The sequence below is a fragment of the Crocodylus siamensis genome, chromosome 3 (genome assembly GCF_052110815.1).
Source record: "Crocodylus siamensis isolate JL-2025a chromosome 3, ASM5211081v1, whole genome shotgun sequence".
Taxonomy (NCBI): Eukaryota; Metazoa; Chordata; order Crocodylia; family Crocodylidae; genus Crocodylus; species Crocodylus siamensis.
This window is the reverse complement of record NC_143397.1, coordinates 206,126,590-206,145,582: the sequence shown is the minus strand read 5'-3', so window position 1 is coordinate 206,145,582 and position 18,993 is coordinate 206,126,590.

The window sequence follows — 18,993 nt, the reverse complement described above, 5'->3', positions numbered from 1 at the left end:
CAAACTTCAAGGTTGAAGGTGAATTTTATTTCTGAATAGTCTGACCAAGGGAAAAATCCACCTTACCTATGCTTTTTATACAGTAAAAAGGGCGAGTTAAAGTGTCCCCAAATGATGATTCAGGGAACCAGGATGCTGAGTGGGGAGCCAAGAAATAAGAAAATATAGATACTGGGGTATACATAAACTTTTGTCCCTCTCCAGAGCTTAGGTATTTGACCCAGGGCAGCACACTGAATTTCTTTGTCCACTTGAGATCCATGGTGTCATGTCTACTAGACACATGTGGTGCTTTTGCTGCTACCCATCTTGTTATATAATAGCTTACTGATAATAATACTCACCCAGCAAGCGGAACAGCTTAGCTTTAGGCCCTCTTCAATCTGACAGGATTCAAACCCACACTTCATATTTCTCAGGAGTGTCTCCTAATAACCACACTATAGAATAATTGGGGGGAATACCTATTACCGCTACTGTTGAAATGGAGGTAGATAAGAATTCAGGAGTTACAGGGCCATATGTTTTAGTTATGTTAGGGCACTGTTGGGGCAGGGAATGGAGGGGGCACCTATATTTTGATTCCTGCTCCTATTGCTTTTTATGCATTTTGCCCTAACCACTAAGATACTGAATCACACTCTGTCTTGCTTATTCTCCCTCTGTCCCCATGAATTTTGCTTTTCTGTCTGCCCAGCAGCTCAGCTTTAAAAGGGCAAGTGGAAGGTTAGGCTCCTTAAGGTTAGGGCATTCTCCTGAGCTGTGAATTGTGGATTTAAGTCCCCTCAGGTTTATGAGAGCCCAGAACCCAGTATCCCATTTGAGTGTCCTAAACACGTTATTGCATAAATGGTAGCTGGCACCATTATGGTGAAATTTTGGAATGAAAGTGACCATAGTTGTTGTTCTTTGTATGGCTGGTAGAGTTGTGAATGGACCTTAGGAAATGGCCCCTCTGGAAACTTAGGTAGAATTTAACTTGGGCACTTCACTTCATATCTGGATTGCAATGAGTTAGGCACTGGCTGTTCTAGGCATATACAGAAGTCTATGTTTAGCTGTTTGATGTTGTTTTTCGGTGGCTAGAGTGGGAGCATGTAAATTCTGCAGGAACTATGCCATTGTTTATCTGTTTTATCCAATGAATATTAAAATGAAGATGAAGTGAACCAGGGGAGAGCTCAAGTTCAGTCTGCTTGAGGAAACTTAACTCTAAGCTTTCTTGATTTACATTTTTTAGGACAAAATCATTCTCTTAATCTTCCTTCAAAACCTTCCTGTTGAATTCAATAGGAGTTATGCAAAAGACAAGGTAAGGAAGATTTGGCCTGCCACCTGAGCAAAGTTAATGAAAAACTATTTACCTCTGGTCCATAGGTCTGATGCAAAACCCATTGAAGTTATTGGTGAGGCTTTTTGATTTGAAAGGGTTTAGGATTAAGCTTATGTGAATGGTTTCTTACATAATGCATAGGGCACAGGGGAGCATACTGGCAGAAAAAGCCTCAGTAGGAAGTGAACAATTATGAAGGAAAGAGTTTCTTAAACTAGCTGACTAGGATTCAAGGTGGCTGGAAATTTCAAGGGTGCAGTTGTTATACTTACTGGGCATGTTTACATGTGGGCATTTAATGCACATAAGCCTAATTTAAGGTGCATTAAGGATGCACATCTACACATATGGACCCTCAATGCACCTTAAAAATGGTAATTTTAGGCTAATTTTGATTAAATTTGATACTCACATAAAGCAAGCACCAAATTTAGGCGTGATTAGTTATAGCACATTAACACACATGTAGACACGATAACGCAGGGCCTTCATTGCTGGGTCTGCCCAGCCACAGCCCATCTCCCGGGCTCCTGGCTGGCAGCCTGTCCTGCTTCAGGGCTGGGCTGCTCCCTGGCAGCTCCTAGCTGCAGGATATAAAAGCCTCCACCTATTTTGTACCTTGGGGCACATACACCGAGAGCCTGGACAAATACGCTGTTATGTATAGGAGCCCACTGGGCCCCATGTGCCCTCCTGGACAGGACCCAGGTGGCATCTGCCCATCCTGTGTCCTAGCTGAAGCTGTTCCTTAGCCACAGGTGAGTATTAAAGAGCTGCAGCCTGGTGTGTCCCTTGCCCAGCCCTGAGATTCCTCCCAGGGATGCTGGCTTTGCTCTCTGTGGCAGCAGAGCCAGCATCTGCTCCCTGCTACTCCTCACCTCCAGCTCTGTCTCTTTGCAGACACTATGGTGAACTGCCACACGGTTCCCTGTCTCTGGCTGTGCCCCTGTCTTGGGTGCTGCTGGCAGCCCTCCAGGGCTGGCATCGCATGGACAGCTGCATGAGAGCACATCCATCCAGCACAGGGAGCATGTCCAGCACAATGTCAAGTGACTTAAAGGGAATAAAGTTTTTTGATACAAATACATGTGTGTCCTGGAATGGTGCTAGGCGGTGTGTGGGTGGTGGGCAGGTGGATGTCAGTGGGGAAGGCCAGGTACTTCTCTGTGTCCTGGTGCTTCAGGTGGGGCTGGAGCTGGCACAGCAGGTCTTCAAAAGTAGCCCAGGTTATCCAGAACATGTCCACCCAGTGGTCATCATCCCATTCCTGCAGCATGATGCATTGCCACCACTGCTGGCTGGTACAGTGGGCCCAGAGGTGGCAGAGCTGGTCAAACAGAAAGGATATGCTGGTCCCAGCAGTAGTGTCCTAGAGCCAGGGCTGATAGGAGCAGCTGCATGGCAGCAGGGCCCCCCAAAAGCCATATACCAGTCATCTAGCAGGCAGCTGGAGCAGGAGTTGAGTGGCACTAGGTGGCCCAGACGCAGGTATGTGGAATGGTGGCAGGACAGCAGGACAGCTGTGGCAGCCCAGAGGAGTGGGGAGTCCTGTCCCTGGGTGCCGGGGCCAGGAGCTGGGGCAGCCAGGGCTGGGGAGTGCAACTGCAACAGGAGCAGGGCTGGCACATGTTGCCTGTGTCTCTGCCATGCTGCTGCTCTGATATGGGAACCATCAGCCCAGAGGTCACATTGTGGAGGGTGTGCTTTCAAAATGGCTGCCAGTGCTGGCAACTGGCTCTGGCTTCAACCTGGCTGCCAACACTTGGCAGCCATGTGTCTGGAGGCTGGAGCTCCCTCCAGTGGCCACAGGAGCACATAGCTGGGTTGCACTGACTTGGGACTAACAGTAGTCCCAAGTCCTACCACATGTCGATACCTGCCAAAAGCAGTTAATTCACATTAAATTTAAGCCCACTTAAATTCATGTGTAGACATGCCCAGTGAAGGAAGAAAGGAGGAGACAGATTTACATCTTTTTTCCCCATTTCTGCCCACTTTAGTCAGAGGGGGTTATATGATTCAAACTAGTTTGTGGTGTGTATATTTAGATGGGACATATTTACAGATCTTTCTATTCAGATCAAATATGAATTGGAGTATAGTGAAAGCCTTTCATTGACTTTGATCTTTTAATTTGGTCTTTAGAGAAAGCTTGCAAACTCAAAATAGGAGAATAGCAATAGAACAGAAAGATATGCCCACTTTTTGTGTGCACATAAATATGAATATATATTTGTGAATAATAGTTGAAGTGTTCTATATTTAAAGTAGCTTTATAATTAGTCTTCTGTTTTACTTATGCTGCTTATTTAAATTAAGCCAGAAGATACACACACACACACACACACACACACACACACACACACACACACACACACATATATATATATATATATATATATATATATATATATATATATATATAGTTAGAAGCGCATCAGACATTATAAAGAATAGTAAAGACACCAGAAAGGCCAAAGCATGGTGACCTTGTGATCCAAAGAAATGGAAGATAATTGGAATCTGTACTGATATATGGTTAAATTAGGAAATTCTACTGGCTATTAACTAAACAGGAAATTTAGTGTCAAATATCAGCATTCAGGAATCCTGAAGAAATAATGAGTTAAGCTATTTAAGATGTAAAGGTCCCTGTTTACAAAAGGGGTGGGGGAGAAGGAAGGGAAGAAGATTATTGAAGCATAAGGAGTGTCACTGCAATGTAGAGCATTCACCTGCATTAATGCTAGTTTGCCTCCTACAGATATTGCCCCTTTGTACTCAGAAAAGCTTTAGAGGCCAATATACCAATGAATACATTTCAGGAAGAATATTTGATTATTAGAAGCTGGAAAATGCAGCTGCATATGTATAGTGATAGTAATATCCTGTCTGTATTGACCAAAGAAAGGGGCAGCAAAGTTGTTGCTGCTATAATGTACAGACATTAAGTGCAAGTGACTTAATGTTTTTGGGTAGGACATCAATTTGTGTAAATGAACAAGCTTCACTAAAGTCCAAGGAGCTCTTTTGACTTATGCCATCTAAGGATCTTGTTCTCTAATTTTCATAAGAGATCTTGGGTATTAGCAGAGATTTTTGTGTATTTCTACTTTGTATGTCTGCCTTCCCTCCCTTCCTTTATGCTTACACTTTTTCTGAAGGGAAAACCAGGGAGGAAAGTATCCAAGGATCTTTCAGTTTTTATAATATTAAAAAAAGAAAAGAAAAGAGAAGGGAAATGACTCATGATGCAATTAAAATGTTTTTCCAATGACACAGGTCACAAAAACCTCAGGCTAGCATATAATATACAGTCCCACTGTCTGCATAGAACTTCTCGGATTAGTTAGATCACAATTCTCATTGATTTTGACTCCCTCTTTCAGACTTGCACACACTCTTCTGTGTTATTGTCTACTTTTTTTCCTACACTTAAACCCACTCTTATATGACTCTCTTTCCTGACCTAAACCAACTGAAATCAATTAAATGGCATAATTTTTTTAAAAGTGAGCATTGGATTGGGCCCTTTCACTCTAAGTATGGATGGTGTTTCCAAGATGTCTATCAAACCCGGCTAAGTTTTCAAACACATTGTTTCTCTCTCTTTTTTCCATTTACAGCAGCTCATTTCTCTTAGTTGTCATTCAAATAGTCCCACTAAGAGAACAAATAAATGCATGCAATGAAAACTAGCAAGATGATATAATGAATGAGTTACTGTAAATGCCCCCAGCGTAAAACAATTATGTACCTGCTATTGTCAAAAACATTCAACATTCCCTTTGTTGAAAAGGAAACAGCTATAAATTATTCACTGGGGCACTGAAACTCTTTTCTTTTTTCCTGGTAGCTCCCAATTAATTCTTTCCTGAACATCCCTAGGTATTTAGCTGAGGGTGGAAATTTACATGCCGAGATTTGGGCCGTTTTGTGGAATTGTCAAAATGAATGTCCAAATGAAAAAGAAAGAAAGAGTTTAGTAAAAAAGGGGGTGTGCAATATACAAGACCATGATTCTTCAACTTCTTGCCAAGATGTATTCATATATGGGCCCCCATAAAAATCAGTGGGGTTCTTTGATTGTGCAGCATTTCACTGATGCACGAGAAGCTGAGGGCTGTACCCTTTTCACATGTGAAGAACATCTGGGATAATTCAGCAGAATAAAATGTATTTTCATTTTGTTCAGGTATGAGACTGTGCTAATTTTATATTTAGCAATATTTCATTTTTTCATATGAGTCAAATACATGCCCCATACTGGAGGTATCAACAAAAAACTCTGACTTTACACTTCTTCTGAAGGAGCAATTCCCTTTGGCGTATTCCCTCTGTTTCTCTGTACAGAGAAGAGCCTGCACTTCAGAAGGACGGATTTTATCTAGATTCATAGGTTTTATGGCTTAAGAGGAATAGCCCCATGAGAAGGTACGCATGGAAGACATTAGCTCTCCTATACTAAGGGCCATGTTGCATCTGTCCGTACGTGTTAACTGTGCTTAAAACCTGAGCAACTGCAAGTTCAAGCAGTAAAGCATATAGAGTCATAGAAAATTAGGGTTGGAAGGCACCTCAGGAGATTATCTAGTTGTCTACATATAAAATTTTCCATAGTGACCTCAAGCCAAAAGCCTGCTTGCTGTGAGAGGAATGGGCTGTGTTAAGGGCATCCAAAATACATACACCAATGAATTGCCTCAAAAGCTATGAAAATAGGCCCTGGGGCAGAATAACTTGGAGTTACCTTTTGGAAAGGTTAGTGTTACCTAGAAAATCAAGACTAGGCATAAGAAGGATCAGTGAATTGCAGAAAAATAGGGCTGGAAAGGTCCTTATGAGGTTTTCTAGTCTAACCTCCTGCTCAAAGCAGGATCATCCCTATCTAAACCATTTTAGTGTTCAACCTACTTTTAAAAACTTCCAAGGACAAGGATTCCACAGCCACTTGAAGTAGGTTATCCCACTTTTTAAGCACCTTTAAAGTACGAAGTTCTTCCTAATAACCATCTCAAATTTCCCTAGTTGCAGTTTAAGACTTATTTCTTCTCCTTTCTCCTGTGGCTTTAGAGAATAGTCTCTTATCATCCTGTTCATAACTACCCTTCAGTTATTTGAAGACTATTATCAAATCTCACCCTCTCCAACACCCCACCCCCCGCCCTTCAATCTTCTCTTTTACAAGCTAAATAATCTGAGTTCTTTCAACCATTCCCTATAAATCATGTTTTCAAGATCTAATGATTTATGTTGCTCTCCCCTGGACTCTTTCTAATTTTCCCATGTCATTCTTGAAATGCAGTACCCACAACAGGATGTAGTCCTTTAGGTGAGGTTTCACCAGTAGAGCAAAAGAATTACTTCCTCTGACTTACAAGTGACAATCCAGTATGCTGTCTACTTTTATTGCAATAATATTATACTATAGACTTGTATTCAGTTTGTGATCTACAATTAACTGCCGTTCCTTTTCTGTAGTATTACATCCTAGCCAGTCCATCCACTGCTGATATTTGTCCATGTGATTGTTCTGTCCTAAGTGTAGGACATTGCACTTGTTCTTATTGAATTTAATTTAATTAATTGAGGACCATTTGTCCTAAATTAGGTCATCCTGAATCCTATCCTCCAGAATGTCTGTAGCTTTCCCCAGCTTGGTGTCACGTGCAGATTTGCTACTCTGTATTCTATCCCATCCTCCAAATCATTAATGAAGTTATTAAACAGTACCAGGCCAAGATAGAACTCGGGGAACTACACTTGATCACTTGATATCTCCTCCTATTAGACATCGAGCTTTTGATGACTACTCTTTGACTACAATGATCCAACCTATAAGTGAAAATGATGGCGGTAGTGGGGGAGGTGGGGACAGGATATCAGCCCCAGGCACCAATTCAGGAGGGGTACCCTCCAGGAATGGGACCCTCTGGGAAGCCTTTGCCCCTACTGCAGCCCATTTTGGGGGAGTTTGCAGTGAGGCAACAGCCACCAATGCTGCCACCACAGCCCCTGTGTCAAGGGGTAAGCATTTGCTTTCCCCCTCCCTACACCCCGTGCCACCCTGTGCACCAAAATTTAAATTTACACTTCTGTTCCAACCTGTTACATATCCACCTTACAAAACTTTCATTTCAACTGAATTTACTATTAAGAAACAGTGTCAAAAGCCTTACCAAAGTCTAAAAATATCACATCCTCTGCTCTCCCATCTTTTACCATCTTTTCCCTTGTTGTAAAAGGAAAACAGGTTGGCCAAGTATGGCTTGCTGTTGACAAATTGGTGTTTGGTGTTCCTGATCACCGTGCATGCTCCAGGTTTTGAGAATTAAATTCCTTAATGATGTGCTTCATAATCTTACTGACCAATATCATTTCCTGGATCTTCCTTCTCCCCCCTGGCTTTTTTTTAAAGCACGGACACTATTTTTGCTGTTTTCCAGTCTGGGGTTTCATTCTACCTCCACGAGTTCTCCATGAGAATAACCAGTGGCCCAGCAATTACCTAAGTCTATTCCTTGAGTACACTAAGATACATCTCATGAGACCTGAAAACATCCAGATTGTCTAAGTAATATCTAATCTAGTCTTCCTTACTCAAGGCTGATTATCCTCTAATCTATCCATGCTGCCATGCTAATCATCTCATAGTTGAGCTTATTCCTGAAGACTGAAGTAAAAAAAATATTAAATACCAGCCCTCAGACGTATGCTTTCTTGATTCACCAACACCTAAAGCAACGACACATTTCTTCTCTGAATAGGCTATCCAGACAAAGAGGTGAAGGCCCCAGTCACTGACAGAGGAAAACTAACCATTCTGCTACTATTTCAGAGACTCTACTGGCAGTATGGTGGGCTTTGACTAAGCTACATTATCACCTGCTTTCAACTGAGCCAATTCTCGAAAAGAGGAAATAGAAAAAGAAGTTATTTTTTTTCCCGTTTCTGACTGATGGGAGGGGCAATTTCTTGTTGTCACTGTGTGATACACGCTGCGTGATACACATTGCATGATACACATTGCGTAATACACACTGCACTATGTGATACCCACTGAATGTGTGTTTGTGGGGGAACAGGACCAAGACAATTTTTTACAAGTAAATTAGCGTGTTCTAAATTAGTAAGTACCAATGAGGTTAAAAAATATCATTTGGAATTGATATTGTGAGTTGTAAGCCATGTTTGTGTACTGTCGCCAGGTTTCATGCTGATAGGCATGAATAAGAAGAACCGAACAAGTTCTATTGTGGAGCAGTAGACATACCTCTGCAGTCCTTTAATCTCTCCAAGGCCCTTGACACACATTACACATAGTGTAATTAACTGGTTAATCACATCGGAAGTAGTGACTTGGCCCCACATCCATTCTATAAGTGGTGTGAGGAAACCAGGAATAAGCAACAAGGTATGTGTAATAATGCCAAAATATGTGTAATAACTTTGTCACTGAGTGACTGTTGCTTCTGGCCTTTGTGCTCTGGAGTCTGGGAGCGCTAGTCAGCTGACTGAGGGCCCCAGATGGGGGGAGGACAGTGAGCTTCCCTGGCCAGGAGCTTCAATCAGCTGACAAAATTCCCAGCTGTGAGTGCAGGCTATGCCCTTGTGGATGGAGCCCTGTCAGTGGTTGCAGCTCCCTGCTGTGCAGGGGTGCAAGGTACACTCCCATGGGTGGAAGTCCCTCAAGGATCAGAGCTCCCAGCCATGTGTGTGTGGGAGAGCTGAACTCTGTGCCCCTGTAGCTGGGAGCCCCATTAGCAGATTGGTGCTCTCAACCACAGGGGTGCACCAGGCACTCTTGCAGCTAGGAGCTAATAGAGCTCCCAGCCACAAGAGCTAAGATTGCCAGAGCAGGGGAAGTCCTAAACCAACAATATGGCATGATGGGGTCTGATCCCACAATGATGATCCCACAATGATGCCTTCTGCCATGCATATGTGGCATGTCAGGGGGTGCGATTGTTGGGATTGTGCATCAGACCCCATAGCAGCTTCTTTTTAAGATCTGTCAGTAGCCTAACTGACTACTTACTCCTTAATTTGGGAACCATTTTCCAATTCCCAACACTTCTAAATTAGGGAGTGTCTCTAAATTATAACTTTTATCTTTACATTTTGAATTATGTCTCTGCTCAGTCTCTTTGTAAGATGTCTGTTGTTGTGTGTAAAATCTACCAGTAATGGCTTTTTTCAAATAGAAACACTGTCGACAAACTTTGAAAAAGAGAACCTATCTGAGATATATGAGAGCTGCTTGTTGGTGAATCTAAGTTTTATTCCTTATAAAATTAAGAGATCCGTATGACTTCCTATGTAAGCACAGGCCATAGGATTCCATCAAATGGCCCTTAGATCAAGCTTCTAACTTCTGTTTGAGCTGGAACATTGTGTGAACTTGATATAACTGCTGCTAGTTTCACCTGATGGAAACAATCCTTTAGCAAAACCTACATGTTGCATCTGATCTGTATGCTCCTTTCTCGATCAAACAAATAATTGGAGATGCTTACACAGAATACTGTGTTTATAGTCTCAAAGTTATAAAAATAGTGGAAGAGGCTCTGATTAGTTTTGGGTGAATTATTGATTTGTCATTTCAGCTACCAAATGAAAAAAAATGGATCAATTCAAAATAAAAATTTTACAGTGTTCTTGTTTTGGGTTGAACAAAGTACTCCATTTAACCTGAAATACTTCCTTGCTTTCTTCCACTGTAAATGGCTGAAAGCAAAGGAAATGAACTACTTGATTCACCATACTTCCTCTTCTTTGGTTTTGCAAATGGTGCATTAGTATTTTTGTGTATCACCCCCCAATTAAAATGTTTTGGAAGTGGCAAAATAAAATGTTTTTCTTTGTTTCTTACTTGAATAAATTTGATCTGAATTCATTAATAGTTTAGCATTGATCAACACTACTTTTTTTTGTAAATAAAATACTATCTAAAAACATTTGCCCAACTCTCATCTTGATATTGGCTGCCATTTCTATTATGTATTCTGATGGGTAACAGTAATCAAAAGATACTAAAACAAAAGACCAAAGACGAGGAGCCCCAGAAAAATATAATAATTTTTTATTTGTAATTACCTTCATTTTTAAATATATCTAAAATGAATTTAAAGTGTACCAACATAAGAATGTACTACTTAATAATTTATACTGCATGTTGCTCTAAAATAATTCTCTTTCCATAGAGGTAGTCTTTAGCTATTAGAATATATATTTATTATAAGATAAATACCTAACTCCAGTAAAAATGTAGAGATCATTGATTGTTACCCATTAAGACTGTTCAGTATTTGTATATAACTACATAACAGAAAATCAGAACAGGAGAAGCTCTCTTCCACTGTAAGTCTCCAGAGGGAGAGAGAGGCCTAATTAAGATTTTTTTAGACACTTACAATCATTGACACTTACAATCATCGACAAAAACAAAATATAAAACACAAACAGCAGAACAAACAATATGGGTTGGTGAAATATAAAAAGGCACAAAATGCAAAATGACAAGGAAATATAGGGCCTTGGTACCTGGAGAAGGAGAAAAGTGGGGAAAACACAATGGCCCCTTTCCACTGCAAGAAGATTAGCTTCTTGTTATTTCATTCTCCCCAAGTCATCCCAGTTGGGACTTGAGCCTAGAACACCCATATGGTAGGCAGGAACACTGCCACACAGCCACTACTGGTGACTGCTCTGGCCTGCTAGGGGTCTTGACCTTCCTGGAGCCCTGGCCTCACGTCAAGCTGCCTGGCCTCTGATTGGAGGAGCTGGAAGCAGAGCTGGGAACCTCTCAGGTCACTGCTCAGATCCTTCCTGGAGCAGGAGAGCCTCTTCTGCTAGCTGCAGCCTCTCCTTGGGGATCTTGGAGCCTAGTGAGGAGCCTCTCCTGCTGGCCATACGCCGTGCTGCTGAGGGTCCCACTGCTGCCTGCAGGTCCTGCTCTTTCAGGCTTTTTCAGGGCACTGCTCCTGCCCTGCTGGCTCAGCTCTATGAAGCACCTTCCTTGTGGTCCCTCACTGGTCTTCCCTGAGTCAGCCCACGCTGCCCCTTTTGTCCCCCTCCAGGTGACCCAAGGGGCCAATTGGGACACGGGGGGTGGGGGTGAGTGTCTGGGGCCTAATTGGTGCAGAAAGGGAACCCCAAGTCCTCCAATCATCTTTTACCCCTTCAAAACCCCTTGGCCAAATCATTACCAGATTGGTGAGGAAAGGCCATCCCAAGTCCTCCAATCATCTTTTGCCCTTTCAAAACCCTGGGCTAGGTCACTGCCAGGTAGCCCGTCACATCTGGGATGAATGCATGTGAGTTTTGTAACCATTAAGTGTAATTAATAGCATCACGTTGTTAGGAAGACAGACATAATTGATTTCTTATTTTTACTGTGCTAAAGATCAAGAGACTATATCCTTCATCTGACATTATACATGCACAGCAATAGGTGAATAGACCCTCTGGGAGAGGTCTAATATCCAGTATAGAGCTGTCTGAGACCCTTATTATAAAAAGCTTTCTAGCTTTGCCAAGCCAAGAAAAAGCCCCTGCTGAAGTTACTACAAAATGTGTATCTCAGAATCCCTAGCACTCAGCATCAATACAGAAAACATGAATTAACTGAATTTCAGACCAAGAATATTCCATCAAATGACTCTGTATAATAAATGCTTTAAAAGAAAGGTCAAAAACTGTGGGCAATTTATGAATAGAAAGATATTTAATTTATTTGCTGTGGGTTCTTCACTCAATGCTATGCATCATTATAATATAAAACTGCAACTGTAATAAGCAGAGTCGAGCAGATTTTTCTCTCAATTAGTATTACATTTGCAGAATTGTGGGGGTAACTATTCACATCATATCTGGTGAATAATTTTTGCCAAAAAGGAGGGAAAATTATAAGAAATGTTGAATCATTTGCTTTAGCATTTCTAAAATCAAATGTTTCATTTTGAAAGTGTCAATTATAATATTTCTTTTTTATTTTATAAATTAATTTTTTGGCAGTTTTAAAGGAATAAATTTCATTTATTACTTGACCCAAATTAAAAGAAAGAGGTTAAACCAAAAGTTTGAATGGAGCAAAACTTCAGATCAAATGAAAGTCTTTAGTTTAAACCAACATGATTACTGTTGTTGTTTCAGTTGAAAACAAACTATTTTTGCCTGTTTTTTGGTCTGTTTTAATAGCTCACGTTCTTTCATTTTACTAATTGAATCGAATACAGTCTTCAACAAAGTGACATTTCTGAAGGGTATATCAGCCTTACTTGAAAGTTCATGTTATACTTCCAGGTATACAAAGCTGATTTATTGAGAACTGCATGTTTATTTCAGGGTTTTTTTCACTTGTTAGCCAAAACCCTAAAAATGTCATTATTCAGAGGAGGTACTTTTTGAATTAAATGTACATAAATTTATTCTCAAAACATTTTAACTTGAAAATGGCCCAAATTTGACTCAGATTTGCTTCAGTTGGCCCAAATTTATATCTTTTGAACAAGTTGTTGACATCTCTATGAATGACTTGCATTTTAAGGATATCATGTGGTGTAATTACCATCTCATTATCTCACTTTGCAACCTGTTGCTTAAAAAAACCTGTTTTTTTTTTAAAGTGCTTAAGAACAAATCACAGTAACATATAACCACACAACCACCCCTTCCTTCTTTCAGTAACAAAGGCACTGTAGGAATAAATGTATAAGATCAGACTGATAAAGTATAATCTGTAAGCTGTCAACACTTTCTGTTGGACTCTCACTCTGATTTAGTAGTATAGAAAAGATGGTATAGCTGTAAGATAGTTTTGCATTGATTAGCACCTTTACAGTTTTAAAGCAAATAGCAGTAGAGTTAATATCATTATATTATTACAACAGAAATTTGAAATACAGGGAGAGTCAATGAACGTTTAAGGCATAATACGGAAAAGCTGTTCCAGATGGCAAGATTACAAAAATCTCTTTCTCTACACAAAAAAGGTATTGTGTCAATGGACACATAACTAATATAATCAGCTTTTTATAAAGATAAAAGTTAAATTTCTTGGTTCCACTGAAGGAAATGCAAATTTTACCATTGTCTTAAATAGATATACATAGCACTCAGAATAAAGGAAACATGCTGGGGTTGCAGCCTTCTTAGGGCTAGATCTGCAAAGGAATTAAAAGTGAAATCTGAAGGGGAATATAGATGCTGCACTAGTGAGCTCAGCAGCACCTAACTTTGCACCATGCTTCAATTAATAATTTGATGATTTATATGAAATATTCATTGGCATTGGCAATGTGTAAGGGGTGCATCCACCCCCTTAGCATGGCAGTGCATCCCCTATGAAAAGGTGCCGCTGGTGGCATCTGTGGGTGATCTGCAATCACTGCTGTAGGTGTCTGCGGGTGGTTGCTGACCACTGGTCGGTGCTCCTCCCACCCCTGCCACCGACAGCACTGTGCCTGCCTGTGGCAGCTCCACACTTACCACTGCCATGCTCCTGCCACCAACCACACTGCTGCCACCTGCCGGAGCTTGCCATGCCCTGACAGCTGCTGGGAGGCACACAGCATTCATGTTCATTGGTGTAGATTCTGAAACCCTGTTCTTTCCCCTCCTATGTGAGTACCCTAAACAATAGTGGATAGAGTTTCTATCTTAATATATGTAGCAGGCTCACCTTTCATACCTTGGGTTGAGTCCCAGGCTTGAGATCCTGCTGTTTTGATTGGTGGAACCCATCCACCAATCAGGAGGCAGCAAGAGAAAGTCACGCCCCTTTCCTGAGGGGAGGGGAAGAAGAGCTCCCCCAGACCTGATTGAAGACTGTAAACTGTCAGGTCCAGAAGACTTCAGGGGTTGAGCCCTGGGGAGTATAAAAGGAGCTGCGTGTCCAGCACGAGGGGCAGATGCAGTGAGGGACTGAAGAAGAGCAGAGCCAAGAAAAGCTGGGGAGCTCTCCCTCAGCGGGCAATAGGCCTAAGGATCCTGAAGCTGCCACTGGAGGAGCAGCCTTGGGAGTGGTGCAAGACCACTTGGGCTGTTGACAGCACACAGGGACAATGCGCAGAGACCCAGCCCTGGGAGTGGTGTGAGACTGCTTGGGCCCATCACGGTGCATGGTTTGGTGCACGGAGTCCAGGCTTTGGGAGCCACAAGTGGTGGCTCGAGCTTGCAACCCTGGCAGGGCCAGTGGGCCACATGGTGCATGGGGCAGTGCACAGGGCAAAGGCCTTGGGGCTGCAGTGAGGTGGCTCAGGCCCCATCTCCTGGCAAGTGGCCAGGTCCCATGGTGTGCAGGGTGGTATGTGGGCCTGAGCCTTGGAAGCCAGGGAACAGCAGAGACTGCTTGGGTTAGCCACCCAGCATGAGGCTGGACAGCTGGAGCCTGAAGTCTGTATCTGTGCTAAAAGAGCCCTCAGTGCTGAGCCAGGGCACAGGGAAATAGTAGTGCTGCAATGTGAGGCCCAGCACCCAGAAGCCAGCAGCAGTGGTGCAGCAGCTGAGAGGGGCTGAGCCCTCTGTGCTCAGGGCAGGGCACAGTGTGGGGAGGAGCTCAGCGGTGCAGGAGGCACCCCAGCAGAAAAGACCCCATCAAGATGTACCCTGGCCACCACCACCTAAGAGAGTATGAGTCATTGGGCCCTTGGGTCCCACAGGAGAAAGACATTTGGGGCAAGCACACACAGAGAAGGGAATGGGTGAGGACCCCCTCCCATCTGGTCCAGGGGAGGGGCCCCTGGTGCTTCCTGGACACCTCCCCGCCAAGGGACCCCATTGGAAGGAGAACTATCTCTTGCCATGGGTCGGGGACTATATTAAGGAATAGATGTTATTAAGATTGTTCATGTTTTCACCTTATATTTTGTAACTGAAATGTATTGTGGTGTTGTAAATAGTGTTATTTAGGGTTTGACCTTGGTAATTGGTTAATGTTCACTGTGTAAATATACGTATTTGATATTTAGTTTTATGTTTATGTATATTATAAGTCAATAAATTGTATATAGTTAAGAACTTTGGGCTTGGGCTAACTCTATAGAGGAAAGAGGGTTCTGCTTGAAATTCTAGCATCCCTCTCACAGCACCCCCTCCATTAGGAGCTATATGACTCCTACCTCCTCAAACAGAGCTATGCACTTCAAAAAGTGTTGGGTACCCCAAAGAAAGCTAAGTTTATAATCATAGGCTTTAAAGAGGCTTTCAGATTCACAGGCATGAATGCTCCTTGAAATTAAGTGGATAAGGCAGATTTTTCTAAAAAATACTGATTCATTCTAGGATAATATTTGCAATTTTCATGGCTATATCAGCCTAGCAGATACTGATGACTCTGTGGTAATTTAGCACCAGAGTCTGTCAGTCATTTCCAACTGATGATTTTCCAGCTTGCAGCAGGTGTTGTGTTAACAGTCCCCAAGTACATTTTGCCTTATTAGTTCAGTTCTCAAGGTCATCCACTTCCTCCTGGATGATATCCTAGTCTTCCTGTGCATTGGTGATTTTGTGGACAGAGATAATTAGCATCCCTAGACCTCTAATTCCTACGTGCTGTACAGGTCCTAGGTGCACAGCTCATGACTGTGGATATTACCAAGTGGCAAGGTACCTGAAATTTAAGCACTGTGGGTAAAGGTGATGGAATCTAATGCACTATCTACACAATTGTGCCTCCTGCCATGCCACATGTACATAGCAGGAGGAGTGGCTGTGGGATTGCAAATCCGATCCTATCATGCCTTATTGCCAGTGCCAGGAGAGCCTAATCCTGGAATTCCCTGCACTGGCAAGAAGCAAGCTCCCATGGCTGGGATCCCCTCAGCTGGTGGGACTCCCAGCCATGGGGGTGCCCCAGAGGTCCCCATGACAGGGACACTTCAACTGATGCAGTCTCCCACCTGTGGGGGTGGAAGCTCTGTCAGCCGATGGGGCTCCCAGCTATGGGGGAATGTGCTCCCATAGCTGGAAGCCAGCATCAGCTAGGAGCTCCAAGCCTTGGGGTGCACATGCCACCCCTCCTGGTAGGAGCTCTGATTAACTGATGGGGCTCCCTGCCACAGGGGCTCCTGGCCACATGTTCAATTAATGGCATGATAGGAAGCAGCTACAAAATTATTATATGTATTTTGTGGAGTAACTTTGTGTCTTATTCCTCTTGTTTTTCCTCTTTATATCACACCATTAATTGAATGAACATGAGGTTGGATAATCCCTTAAGGTGTCATTAAGTGGTTAACTGGGGCCTTCTGCATTTAAGTCCTTTTTGTGATCCCTTAGGGCTGTGTGTAGTGGACTATTTAACCTGTTTAATTTATATCCCTGTGTGAACAATCCTCTTTTGATTTAGGCTAAAGCAAATTCATCTTCAGTTTAAACTCCCTTTCTCTTAAAGTGTAATTGTAATCATGGAATCATTGCAGCGGGGTCTATTTGTAGTGCAGTGCCCCAGGGATCAGTTCTTGGCCCAGTGCTGTTTTATTTTCATCAGTGGCATGGACTAAAACATAAAATAATTACTGATAAAATTTGGAGGTGACACAAGGGTTGAGGGATTGATGAAAAATAAAGAGGACTTGTCAGTGGTACACTGTGATCTGGATCTCATGATAAGCTAGGCAAACAATGTGTTATTTAATATGTAGAATCATACTTCTGGGATCGCAGAATGAAGATCTTCCTAGTGAGATGGGGAAACCTAGCTGGGAAAGAGAGTTGGCATAATAGGGAGTAATTATCTATGCATAAATAACTCCGGGATGCTTGATTCTTGAATAGGAGTATGGGGTTTATATTGCCTCCATATTTAGTACTGGTACCACTGCTGTTGCAGCACTGTGTCCAGTCATAGTAAACAATGCATAGCAAATGTTGACAAATTGGAAAGGGTTCAGAGAAGAACCACAAGAATGATTAAATGTTTAGAAACAGGCTTTATGGTGAAAAGTTGAATTCTTTGATTAGCTTTACAAAGAAAAGGGTGACTTGATCACATCCTATGCATTCCCAGAAATGGAAGAAAAATGTGATAATAGAGGGCTCATCAAGTCAAAGGCATAATTCAAGGGCAGGAAGCTGAAGCAAGCTAGAAAAATTAAGACTCGAGATAAGGTGCAAATTGTTAACAGTGAGGGTTATGAACCCCTGGAGCAACTTATTCTGAGATTTGGTGTATTCTTCACAAGTGAAAATCATGACTGGAGTATTTTCTAAAAGATATACTTTGGGAAATCTTATAGGACAGATAATATCATCACAATAATACGTTCAGACTTTACAACCTGTGAATCTATAAACTAAATTAAAATAATTTGTTTTAAACTACACTAAAACCATCCACACAGCCTTTTGAACTGATTAACTACATTGGTTTAAAATCATACCCTTTTACTTATATATGATGGTTGTTCTTTTGTGTAGATGCTTTTTGTCCTGGGGGAGATCTCTCCCACCTGACCGAAAAGAAGACTTTTTGGAATCATGTTAGCCACTCTCTAAAAGCTCATAAAACCCTTAATTGAGTATAATGTATAATATAACACTCTTGTCTTTCCACTTCTAATTCAACCAGATATAATTCTACTTTCTTGTACAAGTATGGTGCTTTTTGATTAAGACTGTCTAGATGCATTGAGGAGAACAAAATTCTTCACTCCATCTCATGGACCATTCTGGAAAGAAGACTGCTTCACATCCAGGAACACATTGTGGGAGCAAGAGCAGGGGACTTTAAGTCCCTAAAACAGGTAGGAATTCCTCTACTCTTGTACCTACTCCTTTTCCATCTGTGCTCAGGAACGTGTCTCCTCTTCCCCCGCCCCTTCCACCCACCACCCTTTCCACCAGTTCACCCAGGGGTCTGGGACCTACAGAGATGCTTCTGCCCTGCTCCAGCCACTGGGGATAGTGGCAGCAGCAATGCGGGGTGTGGGTACCTCCTCCATGCCTGGTCTCCTTGGGGTCCCTTGCCAACCCAAAATCAGGGACAGGGAGGAGGAACTTACCAAGTGTGGCTCCTTGTATAGCCAGGTCCCACAGCCTCAACTGGAGCAGGGCAGGAGCAGCTGGGACAATAGCAGTGGGCAGGTATCCTTGACCCCTTACTGTGTCTAGAAGCTTAAGCAGAGAGGGGAAATGGGGGGCAGAGGGACATGCTGTTGAGCACAGAGGGGAAGGGGGGAGGGCTGAGAGCCTGGGAGGCAGGGAATGGGGGACAACCATGGGGATTCATACTTGATTTAGGGACTTAGAAAAAGTCCGTGACTGCTATTCCCACAGTGTGGTCTGTCACTGGGTGTATGCGTGGGGCTGTTGGGAGCCACCATCCAGTGCAGTGCTGGTTCCTGCTTCTTCCCTGACTTTTTAGAGTTCTGGATCTGTCCACGGTCACATCCTAAAATCTTTTGACTACCAGCAAAGAGCATCAAGTCAAATTATTCTTGCATCAACTCAGCCACTTGTTTGCTAAAATAATTTGACATTGGTGATATTGCAAAATGTTCCTATTGATAAACTGAGGCAATGAAGTTCATTGTTGATGAGTTAGCCTTTACATTCTAGTATCATAAGAAAAAACGTGATTTCTTTTTGTGTTATTTGTGTGGGAAGCATTTGTAATTTATTAGAAAGAGAATCAGCTGAAGAACTTGGTTTACTGTCAT